Raw genomic sequence first — 23,598 nt, 5'->3', positions numbered from 1 at the left:
AGAAGGAAATCTAGCATACATTAGATTTATTTCACTCTTCTATGAGTTTATTGACAATGTGGTTGTATATGCATTAGAAGGATATCTAGTATGCACTAGTTTTCTTTTGCATTGCAATGTTGTTGGCAATTCAATTGTTTGTGCTAGAAGGAAATCTAGTATGCGTACTATTTCCTTCACCTTACAATGATGTTATTGGCAATGTGCTTGTGATTGTGCTAAAAGGAAATCTAACATGTGCTAGATTTCTTTTTCCCTAGAATGTTTTTGGTAATATGTTTGTGTTCATACTATAACAAAATCTAGCATGCGCTAGATTCTTTAACCCTACAATGTTATGTGTTTGTGTTCGTGCTAGAAGGAAATATACAACACATCAGATTTCTTTTGTCTTGCAATGGTGTTTTTTACAATATGCTTGTTTGCGCTAGAAGTCAATCTAATATGCGATATGTTTCTTTCACCCTACAATATTGTTATGTGCTTGTGTTTGCGAGAGAAGGAAATCTAGCATGCATTTGATTTCATTCACCTTGCAATGTTGTTATTGATGACATGTTTGTGTTTGAGATATAAGTACAAATAGCATGTTAGATCTAATTTACCTTGCAATATTGTTATTGGAAATATGCTTATGTATGTGATAGAAGAAAATCTAGCATGAGATAGATTTTTTTTACCCTACAATATTGATGTTGGCAATATGTTTGTGTATGGTGAAAGGAATTCTAGCATGCACTAAATTTATTTTACAATGCAATATTGGTGTTAGCAATGTGCTTGTGTTTGTACTAGAATAAAATCTAGTATGCAATAGATTTCTTTCACAATGCAATATTGTGGTTGGCAATGTGCTTGTACTTGTACTAGAATGAAATATAACCTACATTGGATTTCTTTTGCAATGCAATATTGTTGGAAATATACTTGTGTTTGTGCTAGAAGGAAATCTATCATGCATTGGATTCTGTTTGCCCTACAATGTTATTGTTGACAATGTGCTTGTGTTTGTGCTAGAAGTAAATCAAGCGTAGGCTAGATATCTTCCACCTTGCAATGTTGTTTTTGGCAATGTGATTATGCTTGTGCTAGAAGAAACTCTAGAATGTGTAAGATTTCTTTTACTTTGCAATGTTTTTGTGAGTAATATGATTCTATTTACTCTAGAAGGAAATTTAGCATGTGGTGGATTTCATTCGCCTTAGAGTATTGTTGTTGGCAATGTGCTTGTGTTTGTGCTAGAAGGAAATCTAGCATGCGCTAAATTTATTTGACCATGTAATGTTGCTTCTTGCAATATGCTTATGTTTGTAGTAGAAGGAATGATATTGATTGTTAGCTTTCATTTGAGGTGCAATGTTATTGTTCGAAATGGGCTTGTACTTGTGATATAAGGAAAGCTAGCACACATTATCTTTCCTTCATAATGCAATATTGTTATTAGAAATACGTTTGTCGTTATGCTAGAAGGAATGTTAGAATGTGTTAAATTTCCTTCATCTTGCAATGTTATTGTTGAAAATGTGTTAGTGTTTGTGATAGAAGTAAAACTTGCACGTGTTAGATTTTTTTGCAACGCAACATTATTGTTGGAAATGTGCTTGTATTTTTGTTAGAAGGAATTATAGAATGCACTAGATTTATTTTTTCTTGTTCCAAAAGGAAAAATATCAAGATTTCACCCTCACCAAGGTTAGTGCTCTGATATTGTTGTTGGCAGTGCATTTCTGATTATGCAAGAAGGAAAGCTAGTAATTACTAGCTTTCTTCTAGACACCATTACACTTATGCAACCAATACTCTAGGGGTGACATTGTCTCAATAATCACAATGGCTAGAGTTATAGCTTTTGATGTGCTCTTTTATTGAATTTGGAGCAATTTATGAAGATCAATAATAGTGCAAAAAAAGTGTATATAAATATATGTTGTTGTTGGCACTACATTTGTGCTAGAGTTAGAAGGAAAGATAATGGTATAGCTTTCCTTTTGGCACAAACACAATAATCCAATCATAATTATTTGATCCATGGAGAATAATGTGATCTCTGTATAATTTTGAAGTTTATAAATAAATGTATTATAGAGGTATACTATACTTTTCTTCCAATGCACATGTACGCAACTTTAAAGTATCAAGCACAAATTTTTAACATGTATTGTTTTTCTCTCCATTTTGTTGTATAGTTATGAACTTCCAAAAACAATTTCACTAATGTCTGGATGCATAAGATAAGACTCTTCCTCATCAACATAACAATCTAGGAAAACTTAAATCTACACTTTTCGAGGACCTAAAGTTAACATCCCTTTGTATCCATCCTAAATAGTATGTCCTTAGATGTGTATAGGTAGGAAGTGCTAACATTGGAACTAAAGATTTGTAAAATGAGTTTTCTTTGCTTTTAGAATAAAAATGAGAATTATCTAGTATTTATAGTACCAAAACTTTTGTTTGGAAGAAAACCTCTAGTTTGGCTTTCAATTCTCAAGTTCAAACATCAAACATCCTCACTAAGTGAAATATAAATATAATTTCTCCTTCTCATGGGGCTTTTAGACATCTTATGTAGCATCAATCTAATCTTGGAATTTCTTAGATTTTCCAAAGGACCATGTTTTGGTTCTTCAACTTCTAGAAATTTCTTATGATCATTATTCATACACATGCGTCAAGACTACAAGTGTCATTTCTTAAGTTAAATAGGAACTTGGTGGTTTGATATGAGTTGATATTTGTCATTCTATGAAACTATCTACATCTCTAATTTCCCGGTCTTTAGATATACTTTGTGTATTTTTGTATGTAAAGTACTTTTTGGTAGTAGGCACTAGATGGTGGGGAACAATGTTTCATTACATACAATATGACTACCATACTATTTAAATTATTAAATCTATATTACTTATTTGAAAGTTGTGTGTTTTTGTGAAAATATAAATTCACACTTTACATGGTTCAACCTTTTAATTACAAATTATGATTTAATTGTTGTTACAGAATTGGTACAAGCTACAATGGAAAATATAATTTTGGCAAAAGGAGACTATGTTGATCTCCTTATTAATGATCAAGTCACTGGGCTAGGAAGGGTTGAATCTACAGAGTTTGGAACTTATTATGTTATAGAAAGGGTTAATGCAGGTTATGTTACAATTTTAATAATTGATATCACTCAACCACATTTGATTGAGGAGGATGTTAGTGAAGGGGACATACATCCATGGAAGATCATGGATTTGAGGCACAACATAGGTAAATCAAAATATTGATGCATGTGTTAAATATTCTTGATAATATAATAAATGTTTTTTTTTGAGTAAATATTAACCTTATTTACATTTTTTTATAGGTGCAAATGTTTCTTGTACATTTTATATTGGAGACAAGGCAGATCTTCTACAACATGGAGTGAAGGTGGGTGAGGGCTCCATATTCAATACAGAGCTTGGGCATAAAATGCATGGAAAGATGGTAAAGAAATGATGCATAGTGGTTAAAATTGAGAAGGTGTTAAAACATGCTGCTCCTCTACCACATACAACAAGAGCATACACTAGGGGGTGCATTGGAATCTTATGAGATTTGGCTAGAATCAGATTTGGAACCTCACTGTCATGATCATGCCATAAATATTCCCCAAGATAGGGTTAGATTCATATGTACAAATGTTTCTCTTACACATGAATGCATGGGAACAAGCATGTGTATTGCCAAAGGAATGCTAGTTAATGTTCGTGAGGATGACATGCCATGAGGGTGAAACACTAGGTGAAATGGAATTTGGTGTTTTTTTGGAAGAGATAGATGGAAATTGTGAAATACGCAGAATTGGGGATAAGTCTGTACACTGTTTGGTTAGATGGCCAATAAACAAATTGGTGGACAACAAAGGTGTGATATTAAGGGTCAAGGAAAAGTTCAAGGAGCCACCCAAGGAAATGGTGATATGGGATGTTATAGAGGTCACACATCCCTTAAACAAATGGGATGGGTATATTTGTAATGGAAAAGATAAAAACTCAATTGATATGCATGTAACAAGGCCATATAAAATGATTAAATGAGTTATGGCTACATTTTTTTTGAAAAATGTCAAACAAAATTAGATGAAGAGAAAGAAATTTGACTTTTGGAAGCAATTGCATGTTGTAGAAAATATTGTCTTCAACATGTGGATAGGAAGGCCATTGCAGGTACTAGAAGGGGTACAAGACAAATAAATAAAAATGATATTAGGGAATTTGTCTTGAATTCACTAATGTCAAACATAGTCATGTCAAAGAGCCATGGCCTACCACCTATTGTTAGAAATGTAAAGGACATGAGATTTAATGGGAATATTATTTGTAAGAAAGCATGGTATAAGCTACATAAGATTCCTCAAAGCACATTATATAACTACCAACATTATTTCCAACATGGACAAATCAAATCTATTCATGGTAACACCAACACATGCAAATCACGGGCACATGCTGTGGTAGCCATAGAAATATTGCACATAATTGTAATGGATAATTTGGATATTTCACCAAACCAAACATGTCAAGTTGAAGAAGATGGAACATCTACTCCTAAGATTGCTTCCTTTGACTTACAAAACTCTTTGTTAAAAGAGATCATTGAGGCTCTTCAAAAGCTCAATTACCCATCAATATCACAATCAACAATGAGCAAGATCTGGAATACTAAGTTTTGAGATGTGGCATTTTCAAAGAACACCAACTTCAGTAAATGCAGTGAATGTATTGTGTTGAAAGCATAGATGAAATCAGCAACTACAAAAGTGTTGGAGGAAAATACACGATGTAGGCTGAACAAACATAACAAGATTGTTATGTGTGGAAGATATTGCAACTATGCCCATAGAATTATGCCAGAGAGGTTTCCAAAGGAGTATTTGAGCTTTATCCATGATAAAATGGATAAAACAAAGACTTCAATCCCAAGGCTACATGTCAAATCAAAATTTATTGTAGGAACAAATTTAGGTTTGTCATTGATAGGTATGTTAACACGTGGGCACAAGATAGGAGGTTTTGGTCATTTCTCTCTACCATTTGTACATATGGGATCGCAATTTACTATTACATCCCTTGCAAAGTGCTTAAGGGCCTTGAAGACCCACAAATTGATATGTATGGTGATCTACTTTATGAGAGTGGAACTTCAAGAAACCCACTAACAAATGCATTACTTGACACCTCTATTTACTCAAAATGTCAAGTGTAAAAGGATGATTTTATATCTCATGGAAGATCAAAAAGTCAAAATGTTGATTTTAGACCTCTTCCTCCACATTTGTTGTTACAGTTGGACAATGCATCAAGTGATAATAAGAATCACTATATTTTCATGTTTCTATCACTTTTAACTGCACTTGGTGTCTTCATCACTATTGAGGTTGGGTTCTTGCATGTGGGGCACACCCATGAAGACATAAATGGAACCTACGGAAGAATGTCTTCCAACCTAAAAAGTAAAGATATATATTCTTTACTTGAAATGATGGATACATATCGCATAATTGAAGAAAATTGAGTATTTCCACCTACCTTATTGAAAAGGTCTATGACTTCAAAAGTTTCCTTAATGGATACATCAAAGAGGGTAAAAATGCACTTGTTGGACATCTTAATGTCTAATACTTCCAATTTCTTGTACTCAATGATGTTCCAATACTAAGGTACACATAATCTATTAGAGATATTGAGTGGTTAGAACCAATTGAGTTATGGAATATAGATGATAAAGGTAGACCTATAATTCCCATAGGGAAGCCATCTTTCTTAGCTTCCAAAAAGAATGATGCCCATTTAAAAGAACTAAAGGAAGGGATAACATCATACATAAAAATGTGGAAAGACACTATCAAGAATGAGGATTCACCAATTGTTATAAAGGAATGGAAAAATAAATTAGTGTATTGGGAAAGAGTTCTTGATACATTAGATGGAATCTATAATGATCATAGAATAATAGATGGATGTGATTCATCTTTTGAGGATTTCTGGCCAAGACAAGGCACAATGTTGATGTTGATCGTAATCCACTGCATGTAATCTCAAGTATTATGGATGGAGATTTTGATAATGCGATAGATGAACCAGTATATGTTGGACCCAAATGCAACAAGCCAAAGCCAACATTCAATCCAATGATTGATGTTGAGAAAGGGAAGATGTTGCTAGTTAGATCAGTAAATGAGGATGTAGGAGAGATGATTTGGATGGAAAAATCCATCTCAGATATCTTTAGGGATAATGAAAGTGAGAATCTTCATGTAAAGGTCGATTGGTGGAAGCCTATATCAGGGAAATACAATGGATATATTTTAGAGCAATATTGGGTACCAAATCCCGATGAGATAAAATTTGGCTCTATTCTAATTAATACCATAGTGTGGGCATGGATGCCAAAGAAAGAACATTGTAAGAAGACCAACATAAATAAATATGGTGTATAAGTCGTTCTTGATCTACTTGAGCAAATATCTTAAGATTAGATTGATATGATTCATGAATGTAATTTTCTTTTTTGAAGCATCTATTAATATACATTCAAACACATTTTTCAATATTTGTTGTATATCAAATATTCTCTTCATATTATTTTTGGAGGAGTTTTATATTATTTAGTATTTCAATGCAATCATGTGGTGATACAAATTACATGATAGTGCCGTAAAATATTTAAGTTTTCAAAGCTGTGTTTGACCAACATGACTTCTCACAATATCAAATATGCATAATCAAATTCAATTTTGCACTTAAAACAACATCTTCTAAACATGGTCTATTAAAACAATAGCGGAGTAGCTAATTAGTATTCTATTTAATATAAACCATTTAAAAACTTAATGAATAAATTCTAGACACTTGTAATAATGTTTGAAGTGAGTTTTCCTTAATATTCCTTATTATAAGTGATAGAAATCAAATTTTCTATTTTGTTGCACTCTAATTTATAAAAAAAAATGATCATTGAACAACACAACTAGACTTATAAAATATTTCCTCTTATAAATTTTGAAGTGGTGCCAACATTGCACTAGTATAATAAATCTGTACTCAACATAGGAAAAATAGTTAATGTCAATTTAAAATGGTCAATAATAGTAAGAAACACAATATTAATATATTGTTAAATAACTTTATAGATAAGAATTGTTTTACAAATTCTATTATTCATGAGTCAAATTTAATACATTAATATAAATATTAATGACTATAGAAATATTGTAAGGAATATAAGTTTTAGATGAATGTTAATATATTCTTTTCAATATAATATCCTTAAACACTCCAGGAATAAAAACTAAACACTTGTAATAAATAGTTTAGTGAATTTTCTCTCTCTTGTATTTGAAAATAATCAAATTGTACTACTTTGTTACTATTCTAATTCATGATTGATTTTGATTATTAAAATGATTAGTAATATATTTTGGACACATTACTATGATCATTTGTCATTAAATAACTTTATACTTAATATATATCTTGCATATTAATCTATTATTCATTAAGTAAGCCTCAATCAACTTAGTTTTTAATACAAAAGTACAAATAATAAATAAAAATAAATTATGATACTACCCTCATTCAACATTTAATTTGATCGTAAAAAATTATTTTCTCCTGTCAACTCTAAAATGATGCAAATTTCCTACAATATTATGTAATGATGGTGGTGATAATCATGATTATCATCCATTAAGACTAAATATGGTATATAAGAAGCCATAAAGATATTACTCAAAATTCTTTAGAATTTTATTGTTATGCTAAAAAAACATTAAAATAAGTGTTTTAAGATATCAAAATTTTGTTTAGTTGAAAGATCAAGAAGGTTGGTAGCGTCACAAATGTTTTGAAATTTAAATCCAATATGAGTATAAACTTGATGATCTAAGAGAGTTTTTTCATCTTCCACTATATTACTAGTGTTGCAAAGGTGATAGACTTTTAAATTGTGCCAACCTTGTCTTAGTAATAATCATAACTTAACACATACATGATATCTACTATATCAGATTATAATTAAATGGGTTAATACTAGTAACATCCACAACATTCTTTTCATAAACTAACCTTAACAAACTTGGCTTTTAATACAAACCATAAAAAATATAAAAAGAGATAATGTAAGGAATCCAAAATTAAGATGTGAAAGATTTGCTTTTGCAAGTTTATATAAATGTGTTTTATATAGTTTATCATGATATTTTTTTCACAAAAAATGGTGAATATCTACATTAAAATTAGTGAACTACGTGATTTTTTAATTCCTCATTTTCAAACAAATTAAATGGGTTAATAATAATAACATACACCATTATTTTCATGAAATAACCTTAACAAACTTATCTTTTAATATAAACCATAAAAATATTAAAATAGTTAATGTAAGGAATCCAAATTAAGATGTGAAAGATTTGCTTTTGCAAGTTTATATAAATTTGTTTTATAAATTTTATCATGATAATTTTACACAAAAAATGGTGAACATCTACATTAAATTAGCGAACTAAGTGACTTTCTAATTCCTCATTTTGAAAAAAATTAATCTAGTTAAAGTTCTAAATAATGATATATATTGGACACATCATTAAGATAATTTGTCATTAAATAACTTTATACTTAATATGTATCTTGCATATTAATCTATTATTCATTAAGCAAGCCTCAATCAACTTTTTTATTAACATAAAAGTACAAATAATAAATAAAAATAAATTATGCTACTACTCACATTCAACATTTAATTTGATACTATTTTTTTTTTCTCCTCAACTCTAAAATGGTGCAAACTTCCTACAATAGTATGTAATTATGATGGTGATAATGATGATTATCATCCACTAAGACCAAAAATGGTATATAAGAAGGTAAAAAGATACTACTAAAAGTTATTTCGAATTTTATTGTTAATATGCTCAAAAAGTATTAAAAGAAGTGTTTCAAGATCATCATAATTTTATTTAGTTAAACAATCAAGAAGGTTGGTAGCGTCACAAATATTTTGAAATTTAATTCCAATATGAGTATAAACTGGATGATCTATGAGAGTTTTTTAATCTTCAACCATATTATTAGTGTTGCAAAGGCAATAGACTTTTAAATTGTGCCAACAATTTCTTAGTAATAATTATAGCTTAACGCATACATGATATTTACTATATCTGATTATAATTAAATGGGTTAATTATAGTAAAATACACATCATTATTTTCATAAAGTAACCTTAAAAAACTTATCTTTTAATATAAACCATAAAAACTATTAAAATAGATAATGTAAGGAATCCAAGATCTTTCTAATTCCTCATTTTGAAAAAACTTAATCTAGTTAAAGTTCTAAATTCTAGATCCATTGAAAACTTCCAAATTTAATGAAATTTGTGTTTAAAGCTTGTTCATCTCCCTGTACTGTACCTGCAAACGCACACAACTCATCAGTTCTAAAACCACAAGACTTTTCAGTCTTGACTGCTTCCTCAAGCACTCCCCTCTGAACAAATCTGCATGTGGAATCTTCAAATTCCAATTCTGGCTCAAGAACTCTAAGTTCCTTTTTCAACAAGGCAATCACAATTTTCCTCAACCTCCTCTGCAATGGTTGCCAAACCACTCTCTTTCCCTTCAGTGGAAAGAGCCATTTCCTATTCTGATCTTCCTGCTCTTGTAGCCATTCCTCTAGTACCTGCAATTGCACTTTCATTACTGCAATCTCTCTTTCTCTGACTTCCGCAGTCATCTCATCGTTGTGGCATTCCTCTGAACCTCTTCTTTGATCCTCCATGATCATCTTCTCCATGAGTTTCTCACTCACCATGAGTTGTACTAGCCTCTACGACAACAATCTCTTTTGCTGCCACTTACCTCACCAAGCTCTCCTCACTTAGTCTTTTGGTAAGTACTTGGTTCACTGCTTCTGGAACCTCTTTGAGCACTCTCCTCTGCTCACTCTCTAGGCTATCTCTTCAACTCACCTTCTTCTTCAGGACACTGCAATTGTCCTCCTTATTCAGCCTTTAGCTGAATACCAGGTTCACTGCCATCTTCTCTGCAACCATAAACTTCAATTCATAAATTTCAAATCAGAAAAATCATCTCACCTTTAAGATCTTGCATGATCTTTTCCTCCCTGCAATCCTGTTCACTTGTGTAGTTTGCATATCAGATTTAGAAATCTGATCGTCCTTTCAGTCTTTCAACAAAAATACATTTCAATTCAACAAAACCTTCTTGTCATCATTCAGAAAATAAATATTTCAACAAAGCATTCCAGCTCTGATACCAAAATTGACGCAGGCAAGGCCTGCAAATACCAGGATCCTCCGACAACCATGCATATAAAACATACACCTCAACACACGCCAGAGTTTACACTAAAATTTGTGGAAGCTTGTTTCATGATGTTGTAATCTCATGATTTATAAAAACCATGCTTGGAATTAAACCCAATTCATAACTCAAATTCTTTCTATCTAAACCAATTCCAAGACAACAAAGCTTATCAATATGAATATACAAATGCATCTTAATCTTCTACCAATAAATTTCATTCAATTCCAACTCCCATCTTTAATTCTTATAACGTGAGAGTTTAAAATCAAAACTCAATAAAAAGATGTGGCCCTGCTACCATTTCAATCTCACATAAAAACCTTTCATCCCAAATTCAAATCTTGAAACTCTTCGGACATTCCCATAAACAATCTCAAAATATATTGGCTGGATTCAATTAAAGAGTGCACCCTTACCTTTAAACTTCAATGCTTATTCCTCATATGTCTGCCCACTAACTTATTTCAAACAACAAACAGCTCGAAGTGTTTATTAACAAAACAACTCGAAGTTTTTCATTTCAACAACCTGCATATATGGTTTTACAACACGGATTTTTAAACAACCTCCATAAACAAAGGCACCCATATATTAAGACTGTGTCTGGCAATCATTTCCATGCTTATAGCTTATATCTTACTCATTCTAGACTGCACCCTTCAGATTCTTCAACAATCGAACTATTCGACTCATGAGATTTATCTGTTTCAAAAGACCATTGTCCTAAAACATACCTGTTTATTGAAACGCTGTCATCATGGCATAAGTTTGCATCTGAATGTCTCCGCGTTTCCTCCAAGTCAACTACAACACACACTCTTTACAGATCATTCATTTGCGTCTAAACCTTATATCAATCACTTTCTTTGCAGATACAATGTGCTGCCAAATACCACGATTTCTTCTCAGAGAAAAACGTTTCCTCTACTTCTGATGCAGAACAGAGACAAATAAAGCAGGAGAGCCAATGCGCAGATGCTTATTCCTTCAATCGATCTCCCATTTCTGTAATAACTGCATGTCTTTTGTTGAGTTTAAAACCATTCAAACCTGCGCCTTCATGCTTCACGCTACATTCTTCACTATGGCAATTTCATAAAGTTTAGATTTAATCAAAATCCAGTAAACCACAACTTACCAATACATCTCTAGGCTACACGTGGACTTTAACATTCAACGCATCCACATTCAGAATTCACTCCAGGTAATTTATAACATAATTTCTTCAACACCGCCTCACAGTAGATCCTTCATTTTATTTGTAGAACGTCCGGTAAAAAAAACCTGTTTCAATTGACATGATTAAAACAGAACTCTGCGTTAATATTAAAACAGAACTCTATCTCGGTTTACTTTGATTAGATCATACTTCACCCGATGTATATTTAATTCTGCATTGACTTTCAATGTAATTTCATGCAGCTTTATGACTACCGTGCACCCTCACTACCAATCAAAACATAAAAGCAATCGATTTATTCAACACACCCAATTTTCCTCTGGCAATCAATAACATTGATTCTTCAGTTCATGTGTAGAGTCTCAACACACATTAATTCACACGGATTTATTATTCCAACTAACCATGCAATTTCAATGTTATATAATATCGATTTCTGCAACTATGTGCAGAACCATATCTCAAAACTTATTAAACGCAAACATGTTCATACATAATCGAATTCAGCATACTCAAATCTATGGCCCTTTTACAAACTACCCAAAGGCTTCCAAGGAGAACCCTTGCTCACTTCTCACACTCACTCACTCCTTCCCATGCCTTTGAGGCTTGATGAATTTATACAATTTTAAAAATGAACTAATTAAATGCTCAATCCCTTCAATTTCTCAACAAACCCCTAAATCTCTCAACATCCCTAAAGGATAGATCTTTATCCCTAAAATCCTTCAACTAATTAAATTCTCTCATATCCTTTTATTAAATAAAAAGATATTTACAAAAATCCTCACCTTCTCCTATTTTATTCAAATTAATTGATAAAATATTAAAAATTATCACACCCCCTTTTAATATATTTACAAAATAAAAAAACACCCTTGATGCTCTGCATCAGCTTCTGAATATGTAGTGGCTATGTCAAAGAAATTTTTAATTTTTCTTCTTTCTTGATGGGATTTATAAGGACACACATATATATTTATATTATGCCAGTTTTTTTACATGGAAGTAATTTAGAGACAACCTTCTAGCCTTTCATTTTACCTTTCAATGTGAAGCTTGGCTCAATTACAATAATGTTTATGGGAAAACATCTTTAGAATAAGCTAACAGGGACGCCACATTGGCGTAGGGAGATGAAAATAGTTAATAATGGTGAAAATGATGAATATAGCCATTACAATGGAGAATAATAGCCACGATGTTTTAAAAGCCCCAAATGAGAGGCTTCGACATCGCTTTAATACTTTCAGTGTCACAACACAATCATTTTCAAAGGCAGGGCAATTACATAGTGTATTCTCTAAGGCAAGGCATGGTGACAAGTGCTATGAAATATATGGATGAAGGTGAACATGGAGGTGTTGCAACTATGAAAGCATGACTAAGGTCAACATACATAAATGGATAATAAACCTTTTTTTAGAGAAACAACTTCCAAAAACATAAAATCATAACCATGTGGAATATATAGTCAAATGTAACTAGAACATGAACTAGAATAGTAAGAAAAAAATTACCATGAAAGCATCTAGTAGTGTGACTTTGGATGGTTGTATTAACATTGTTGCCATGGAAAAATAGAGTAGGGTGAGAAAGATCCAACAATGTGCTTAATGCTAGTATGAAGAGAAAATCAAGACCATATTTTACCATTCAAAGCATGTGCCTTAATAGGGTGTGAATTATTTTCTTTGGTGCTACAAAAAGTACCTCATTCTTCCCTTAGAGGTAGTTGAGAACAGAGGATGCTACATTCCATAATTTTTCTTGCAATTCAAAGTTGTTTATGCAAAAATGAGGTGAGCTCGAGAAATATATTGAAGGTTAGGAGAGCATGTGATATGGTAAAGAGGAAAGGGTTTCAAAAAGAGTAAGCATCGACTTTAATAACCAGATACAAGCAATGGAGGACTTGCATGACATCCTGTGAAGGCATGATTATTCCTTCTTTAAATTAAATAAACATACATTGACTAAATTTTTCCATTTACCATCTATTTTAGCTTAAACAAGGTGTATGCAAATGAGAAGGAGTCTGATTTATTTGCATGCACAAAAAGACAAGAATGACGCAAGGGGTACGAACAAGGGGAAGAATAACGAAAGTGGGATTAACTACATAAACAAAGTCACTCACAATAGAACTTATTGTGTAGTCATGTAAATGAAATCCACTTAGTCAAGTTGGGTTTGCTTCATACCTATGACTGAAAGAATTTTTATGTTTCCTGATACCATTATCAACGGTCCCCTCGAGCTCTTTACAACATTTAGCTTATATTACTAGGATTCAATCAAAATCGTTGTGTTTAATCCTTGGACAGAGAGCTCATAATGGTAATAAGGGTAGTGGTGAGTTGGTGGCCTACTTGCCAACTAGTGTAACATGGTTAGAGTCCCAAGTGTGTCTTGGGATTTGACACATTAATCGCGTGCCCCATAACTTACAAATAGCCACCCATATCCTCTAATGTATGAGTTGACAACATAATACTATGCCATACACCACATCAAATATGAAATCAAAACATTGCAACCACCCACATCATATAGGATATATCAAACTATAATATGTTCATTTGAAAGGTGTTATATCACACACTAAATTTATACCTTAAATCCCATCAATGCATAGCAAGTATTGTGTGGAAACTTTACATAGCATGGATATTAAACATTTTAGATTATAATTCCATCACCCTTATTCTATGATATCATTTTAGTATATCAGGGTAAGAAAAAACATGACATAATGTTTGTAGAACCTTTGCAATAGAAAGAGCTTATTAATCTTGTAGATAGTGCATTATTACCAGTTACTTTTCATGTTGAGAATAAGTATATTCATATGGTATCTTTGTACATAAATACATATAAGAGAGGTGCTAGTAAGTTTTCAAACTTTTCACCACATCCAAACACACATACATAATTTTTTACACATATCATTGCTTGTATCACCATGCACTTGTATAAAGACATTAAACCATAAAGAAAGTAACAAGAAGAGGTCAAATCCTTAATAATTTGGAGGGACCCCACTTACTAAAGTTCATAAGTTTTGATTTGTAATATATTGTTATTACATTTTTAGAGGAGGAATTGAGTGCAATGGTTTGCACGTATTTATGGGGGTGACCCATGAACAATAATGAGTCAAAAAATTGTTGAGTGAAGTAGATAACTAGATGCTAGATAATGGGAATTCTAAAGGTTAATACAATCTGTATATGTATACAATTGACATCTATTGGCATTTGAAAATTCTATTAGGATGTATCTTGTTGAAATTTAATGAGGGTAAAAAGGAAATTTCATTAAAATAACAAGGGTGGAAACCACATATGAAAAATAAAAGTTATATTATATAGAAAATAAAAACTATCCTCTAAAATATCTAAATGATTTCAATATTCCATTAAGTTATTAATCAAAATATCATAAAAATAGTTTGAGAGTGGAAACCACATATTGAAAATAAAAACTATCTTATATGAAAAACATAAACTATCATAAAATAAGTTCGAGAGTGGAAACTACATATTGAAAATAAAAACTATCTTATATGGAAAACATAAACTATCTTATAGAATATCTAGGCTCATGAGAATATTCCATATGTTATTTGATGAAATTTCATAAAAATAGATTTAGAGTGCTAATTACATATGGAAAATAAAATCTATCAGCTAGGATATCCAAATGATGACAATATACCTTGGATCATTTTTCTATTTATATTGAAATCCACTCCACTTTTTATTTATTTTTACTATACACATTAGATTATGGAATTTATTATTTATAAGCTTTATATTTAAGGAAATTTAGTTATATATATATCTATATATATATATATATATATATATATATATATATATATATATATATATATATATATATATATAGTAATGTAAGTTAATTGATGACATTGGTTATTTATCAATTTTTCACACATTCGAAAAATGATAGATTTACATAATAATATAATTATATTTATTAATTTTAATTGAATATTTATTTTATAAAATTATGATTTATTAATATCTTTTTAAAATAAATTATTTTTTTTTAATTAAATTTTATTACCTCTGAAACTAAGATTGCAACATTGTTGAACCAGTTTTAAAAAATACCACCCACACTCTACCATATAGAAGAGAAGATTTGTTGGTCAATATTAAGCATACAAAATGTCTACATCGCGAGCAAGGACCAATTACAACAGAAAATATGAGATGACATAACAAAACAATAAAGAATATAACTAGAAACATAATAACCAATTCATGTGTCTGATGATGACAATGGTGCAAGATTCATCACAATTTCTCTAAGAGGCATTGCATGCTTGAACTCACATTGGATATGTTTCGTAATGAGAGATATAGAAGCTTCTAAGAGATCCTCATAATCCTGCTACTTCCACTAGTTGCATTGAATGTCGTTGGAAAAGGAGATAATGTCATTCTTATCTTCATGCTTTTCCTTTAATACCTACCCCAATAGAGTCTTTAATTGCCAATGTAGAGTAACTAAAAGCATATATTGGCTTGGTATGACCAGGGTCAAGAAGCTAATGGGAAACCTCCTCAAGGAGTTCTGAATCAGAATAAGCTTTTCAGCCTTGTGCAACTCGAGCCTCAAGTCTCTTAATCTCTTCCCGAGTACAATAAGATGTCGTTGAACAATAAGAAACCACTTCCTGTTGTGCCTATGACTGGGCACATGATCGATTAGGTTGGCCACATGATTGATTAGGCTGGCCACATTCACCAGTCCCATGCTACCCATGCACATTTTAGTGAGACATTGTAGTCACCATAGGTACAAGCCCAACACTGTGACAAAGAAATAAACCCCACTAATACCAAAAATCTAATGATGACAACCACCCCACAGGGTCAGATACAACAAAATGAGGCTTAGGAAGACCTATCCCACTCACTCTATAAACTAACCAAGAATGATCTGGTTTGCCACAAATACCCATAGATTGACCAAAAAATAGATAATAATTAAAAACTTGGGTCCAACCCCTCCTTCCAGATCTCTTAACAAGGAAAACTAACAAAGTCCCCTATGTGGAGGAACAAAGAAACCAAAGATAAAATCCCTCCCCCTAGATAACAGAGCCTCCCAACTTAGATAAAAAAAAAACAAAAGCTAACCCACTCAAAGACATTTCTAAGAAGGTTACTCCATTCCAAAGGCATAGAAAAGCAATGAAAATAACAATATTGGTCAGGGAAAGGAAAACTTCCCACTGGAATGCATCAAAACACACTAGGATAAAAGCAACTCAACATTGATGAACCTGAGTTGCAACCACAATGATTGCACCCACTCTCCACTGCACCAGAGCATACGATCACCGTGAGGTTTGAATCTACCATTCCACTATTAGATTGAGCACCAACCTAACATACCTCTCCCAAACCAACACAGAAAAGCAAGGAATTACAACAAGTGTAAGCCTGTAATGTGACTTTCTCCCTAATATTCCAATTCAGAACAAGGTCTCCCCATCTCCAATTCTAGCATCTTGGTTGATAAACACCACCATAAACCCATTCCATACTCCAAATAGGAAAAAAAATTCCCACCCGCACTAGAGAAATTACCCTGACTGGGTCCATACACCCTCCCATCAATACAAACAAAATACAATGAAGATCTAAGACAAAACACTCCACGTAATGACACACTTAATCTTCACACGCCCCATTCTAGAGGAAGACAGGCCAAACCACCCCTTATTAATGACATGAAAAGTCAGTGTGGTGGCAGGTACACCCCAAATCCATTTACATCCTGGCCCACTATCCCCTTTGTAGACAAATAAAATTTTAATTAATTAAAATTTTATATTTTATTGATTTAAAAAAAAATTGATAAAAGGAAATACTATAAGTGAAACATCAAATTAAAAACTCTAAAAGCATATTAATAAAATAAATATATAAAAAATTATAATTATATTAATAAATAATATTATAATAAAATAAAATATTTTTTTCCCTAATTAGGGTGCGAGCCATCCCTAATGGATTTGTACGGGCTCAGGGAATAATGAAGTTCATTAAGAGTTTCCTCTCCACCCTCTGCATGCACCCAATGCTTGGAGTGGTGGCGGCAAGCATGCGAGAGTTATTGCATGGGGGAAGCAGTGTGTTAAGGGAAGCTGGAGAGGGTAGAACCTTGTTTCAAATGTTGAGGAGAGCAATGTTGGTGATAATGATTCTGTGGAATGAGAGTGCGAAGGGAATTTAGGACAACCGGAGGTAGTCAACATCCACAGATCCTAATAGTGAATCATGATATGTTATCAGTCTTTATCCTACAATTTTAGTTAGAATGGCACTAAATATTCAGCCTTGTGTCAGGGAATTGACAATGTTTTGGTGGTAGGGTGACAAGTTTTGGAAGGGCCGGAGACATGGCCTCGTGGGGCTCCAAGTCGAGTTGGGGTCCACAGTTTTTCTTACCCCTGTATATGATGAATTCGAGATCTGTTTTTCTCTCATGGGTGCATGCATGATAGAGGGGGTCGCGAGTAGGGATGGTGAAAGTCTCCCACCCATGGGGCTGGAAGAGTGGACAGGGGGTTGGATCTGTAGAGATTGGGGGGGTGATTCAAAAAACTTCGGTGAAGGGAGAGTTAGGGGCTCAAGAAAACGAGGATATACCATTTGGTGGTAGAGAAGACCGGTCGGTCAAACTCTAAGTCAGTTTGATCCTATGGTCTCGAATTTTCTAGGTTGGGAACCCCAGATCGAATGGTAATCATCTTAGGTATCAGGAGAGGGTGTGAAGTGTGTAGTGTCCTATCTAGGGTGCTAGACTAGGCTATATTTATTATCGACCAGGATGCGTAGACTTAGAGTCATGCGTCTACAGTATATAGACATAAAGGATTATTAGCTAAGTGGTTATGATGGTAGGTTACAGGACTTCTTTACGGAAGATTGAGGTGTGTTACCTATCACCCAAACACTTAGGTCACTCAGTTAATCTACCTAATTACAACACTGTCATTCAATTCATTTACCAAATTAAAACACTGTGTATCACTTTAAACCAAGATTTCAATCTCCTTACGGAGACACTATGCATAAAACCCTTGTTCAGCAAATACTCAGCATTCAACTAATATTCATGAAAGATAAAGACATACTGAAATCATAAGCATACTTTAAAATGATAACAGAGTTCATGACATTGCTTTAAAAGACAACAAAGGATCGAATCCCTTACAGGATACGATTCACGACCTCAGTGATGAACTGTTCAAGCACTATCATAAACATCACCCATACGCATTCTATTGAAATCAAAAACCAATTCTAATTGCTGTGCATAATATTCATGAAAGATAAAGACATACTGAAATCATAAGCATACTTTAAAATGATAACAGAGTTCATGACATTGCTTTAAAAGACAACAAAGGATCGAATCCCTTACAGGATACGATTCACGACCTCAGTGATGAACTATTCAAACACTATCATAAACATCACCCATACGCATTCTATTGAAATCAAAAACCAATTCTAATTGTTGTGCATATCATTTAATACCCTAAGTTGCGAATAAAAAGAAATGACAGTATACCAGTTTAACGCAGGGCCCGTCCGCGTTTCAGAGGTATACTGGACTGTGATCAACCGATTATAGAATCAACGCAACAAGGAAAATCGTGACTGCAACTGTGTTCTTGGTATTAAGTTCAAAATTCTGTTTTCAAAACTATACAATGATAACCAACAACTAGCTACACAGAACTGTGTTTACATATGTTTTTTACAAACTTTACATTTCGAAAACGAATGTACATTCATGATGCGGCTGTTGCCGCTTTTATCATGTCGTGACTTTTAAAATGTTTCTATTCTGAACTGATTTAAAAAAGGAACAAAACTAAATTAGTTTAGAATGCTATGCTGTTGCTGCCTTTGTCGCCAACATGCTATACTTTGACCATCGTTGACCGCGGATGTAGGAGGGTCGGTTCTGCTGTAGGATAGGTATTCGTCCATGCTTGGACATTCTACTTTTCATCCCTACCCTTCGCTCTAGCCTAGCTGTCATGCCACATGTCAAACAATAAACCAATTACAGGATGTTGTAACTTCCTATAGTCATTTTACCAAAAATTCCTAATTCTTTAACATAAAACTCCTAAATCAATTTTAATGCATTTTAATAACTATATTACTATTTAACTAATCAATTTCAAGGGATCTAAGAGATGTATGATGGAAAGAGGTAAGCAAATGATATGTTTTTAGGAGGAAAAAGGAGGTCATGGGATGGTACCAACAAAGTGACACTGAGAAATTGAAGCCGGCTATGGAAAAAGCAGGCCTGAGTACTATTGTCCAGGAATTCTGTAAGGGGTCACTAAGAAAGGGTTTGACAAGTGATGGGCTCAGTCTCACGGCTGGCCTGAAACCCACTTCATTCCTTGTAATTCTGCTTGGTTGATGAAATCAATTAATGCTGGAAACTATAGCTATATTATTGACGACATGGTGATAGTTGGTATGGCTTTGCGCTGTTCATTTAAGCTCTGCACTGGGCAAAGGAAGGACTGTAATAATGATGGCATTAGAATCCTGTGTTGGCATTCAATTAGTTGCAGACAATTGAGTTGTTTCCTTACTTAGCCGATGTCTTTTGAATTTGAAACAAATTTGCAGTGGGGGCAAGACCATTGGAAGAGTCGAGCACCCAACCTGTGGCCCTGAGTAGTAGAAAGGCTGAGAGTGCAAGAAAGAGAAGATAATTTGACAGACTCGAGCAACAACATGGCTCAAGTGAAGGAGATAAAGAACAATGGAGGAGGAAAACGAGGTTGGGGGAGGCAGAGAAAGACAGACCTGTCTCTGGGAAGCCAACCCATCTCCTCCAGTGGGGCAGCAGGGATGGGATGAGGGCGTAAGCCAAACTTGTGTACCATTGATGAAGCAACCCAAGCTTACCATGCCAACAACTCCGACCCAATTAGGAAATTAATAGCAGAGTGGGAAGAAGAAATCCGAAAAATAGCAGAAGATTTCGATCTGGACCTAGATGAGTGGGAAGCAGTGGCCCCAGATCCAAACCATACTAGAGGGAGAGTAACTCAGTACAAGTAGGCTGTGCGCTTATTCTAGATGATGAAGAGAATCCTAGTAAAGGCCATAGAATAGTTTCCTCCAGACATTCATGCTGCCCCTCGGGAGCATTCGTTGAAGTCTGATTTTACCAAAGAACTGCAAAAAATTCAGTTCTAGATGCAGCAATAGAGTGATAGGTTGAGTCAGACCGAGCAACACATCCCATGCATACCTCACTCGAAACTTCCTGATTCTACAGTGAAGGACCTCACTCCGGTGGATTTCACTGATGATGAACAGTGACAATGTACCCATGGTCTTCTTTTTGAATGCTTTGGTCATATAGTTTTTGACTTATTATCAGTTATGTTTACAATTATTTAGAGAATAGGAATTATGAAGACTCTTAGGCTTATATCGCATGGATGGACAGACTTATGTTTTTTTTCTTATAGATGCCATATTTTGCAGTTAGGTGGCCAACAGACTTGGTTTCCCACTGGGCAGGTTGAGACCACTTAACTCATGGACATATGGATGTAACCTGCTTAAATTATGAAAATTAATAGAAAGATACCACCAAGCTTACAAAATATATATATATATCATAAAAGTTTCCCACTTTAACCTTATACTCAGGAAAAATATCTGAACCAGAAATGTGAGCTCAATCTAATGCATGGATCCTCCCCTGACTCAAATCTAAAACGAGAATGCACAGAATTGGAATGGAAATACCTTCCTTCCTAAATGGGGTGTTTAAGAGGAGAGAAGTTGGAGGGCACATGGTAGCCATACCACCAAGCATTACAGATGGGGGACATGGCCATGTTCCCTTCCTAATATCATTAACTGATCATAATGAATCCTACACAATTGATCGTGCAACCATATATGATTTTGGTGAAGGTAATCTCTAGATTTCAAGATGGCTTAATGGAGGAGATCATGCATAGGGTTGTTGCAGTTATGATGTGGGGGTTTGGTCTTCAAGAGAAACCATTAAGTCCTCTCCCATCCTATATTCCCATGTGAATCACCAATCAGAAGCAGGTGTGGCCTTTTGGCGTAGGTGGTGAAGGTAATTTACACTAAGTAAAGGTTCAATCAACTACTAATACTCTCAGAGTAATGAATTATCAACATGCATAGGGTCAAGATCCATGATTTCGAAATCATTGTACTGGGTTGCTTCCTAGAACATAGCTTTAAATAACCTCCAAAGAATCTCCTTCTACTCTATTTTTCATTTGTCTATTCTACTCTTCCCAAGTGTGTTTGCGGGGATAAGTAAATGTGTTCCCCTTCTCATGCATATGGTACTGGTGTCCAATATAATTCTTGGTTGTTGTAGTTACCTTAGGTTGGGTTGTTAGAATTATTTCAACGATTCCCATCTTTCTATCCGATAGACATCTCTGAGTATATCCCCTCCATGGCCTCCCATTTTATTCTTCATTTCCTCCAAAGAAAAATTCTTTCTTTGGAAAGGTTTGAGTTTGTAGTGCATACCCAAGATACACCATTAGAGAGCATGGATTCAAAGGGGTTATTGAGAATAGCAACATGAAAGGCTAAAAATAGAAATGCTAAAAATAGCATTCAGAATATTCCAATTTTAATTTGTCCTTGAATTAAAATTCGAATTTAGTCTCACCAGCTGCTTGAAAAATAATTAATTAATTCATCTTGAGTTAATTAGTTGGAGAAATTCAAGCTAGAAGTCTTTGTGAATTCATGCAACAGTTATCCCTTAAATTAAGGAGATTATCCCTTAATTAAGGAGATAAGGATGAGTTGTAATTAGTTAGCTCAGTTAATTGAGTTATGTCTAGTTAAATTAGTTCCAAACAGTTTGAGGAACTAATTGTGAGTTCAGTCAGTTAATGCATGCATGCATCAAACTAGTGTACTCCAGATAACTGAGGATTCTCTTATAAACAACTCATGCATGTATATTCAGAGAAAGACCCAATTGAGATTAAAGATAGGGACATTGTACTATCAGTTGCATGAGTTTTCCTATAAAGGAAACTCATCCATGCAGAAGGAACAAGGTTCCTTGAGGATTGCGCAGTTTTACAGGGTGTGAGATCAGTGTGAGTGATCAGTGTTACACTTGGTAACAGGAGGATCACCCAGAGAAACTGCACAAGGAAATAGTTGGCTTGGAGGACAGAGGAGAAGGTTTGTGAGAAGCCTTGTTTTCCTGTGAGCATCCAGAAGGATTGTACCGAGAGCTGGCTAGCTATGAGAGCTAAAGCTTTGTGTAATCTTGATGTATTTCCACCTTGTATGATAATACAGAGAGCGGGGTTTTTAGCTGAGGCTTTCCCCTAAGTATTTTTTGTGTTTCATGTGCATTGATTCTGTTTCTGGTTATATGTGTTCTGCTTGTTCTTGCTCAAATTTATTAAGCTTCCTCAAGTTTGATTGTAGAAGTAGATTAAAGTATTTTGCTTTATCAGGTTAATCTACAGCGAGAATTTCTACAAGGGTGTGATACACTTCAAAGAGCGGGGAGGCTCTCCAACCTAAGAGAGGGTGGAAAATTTTGCTAGCCTATAGTAAGATATCATTCCATAAAACATACAGGACGAAATTACATGAGTGGAATAAGAGATTGTAGGAAAGCATGGGTGTTTAACCAATACTAAAGTGTCGATGGAAGTAGTTGAGTAGATGTTAGATATTGGGCATGTTAGAGGTTAATACAACCAATATATGTATACGGTTGATATCTATTGGCACCTGAAAATTCTATTGGGATGTGTCTTGTTGGGATGTAATGAGGATAAGGAGGAAATCCTCATTAAGATAGATGAGCTATAGCTCTCTCTAAAGAAATTGGACATGTGCCTGCATCATATTGAAGACCATCTGGGTCTTCCATCAAATCTTAGTGGCTCACTATGTGACAACAAGGAGCCAATTGTTGTGGATGCATCAAACTTAGC

Source organism: Pinus tabuliformis, chromosome J (assembly GCF_031772625.1).
Source record: "Pinus tabuliformis cultivar Carrire ecotype Pingquan chromosome J, CPIR1, whole genome shotgun sequence".
Classification (NCBI taxonomy): Eukaryota; Viridiplantae; Streptophyta; class Pinopsida; order Pinales; family Pinaceae; genus Pinus; species Pinus tabuliformis.
This window is presented reverse-complemented; position numbering follows the sequence as displayed.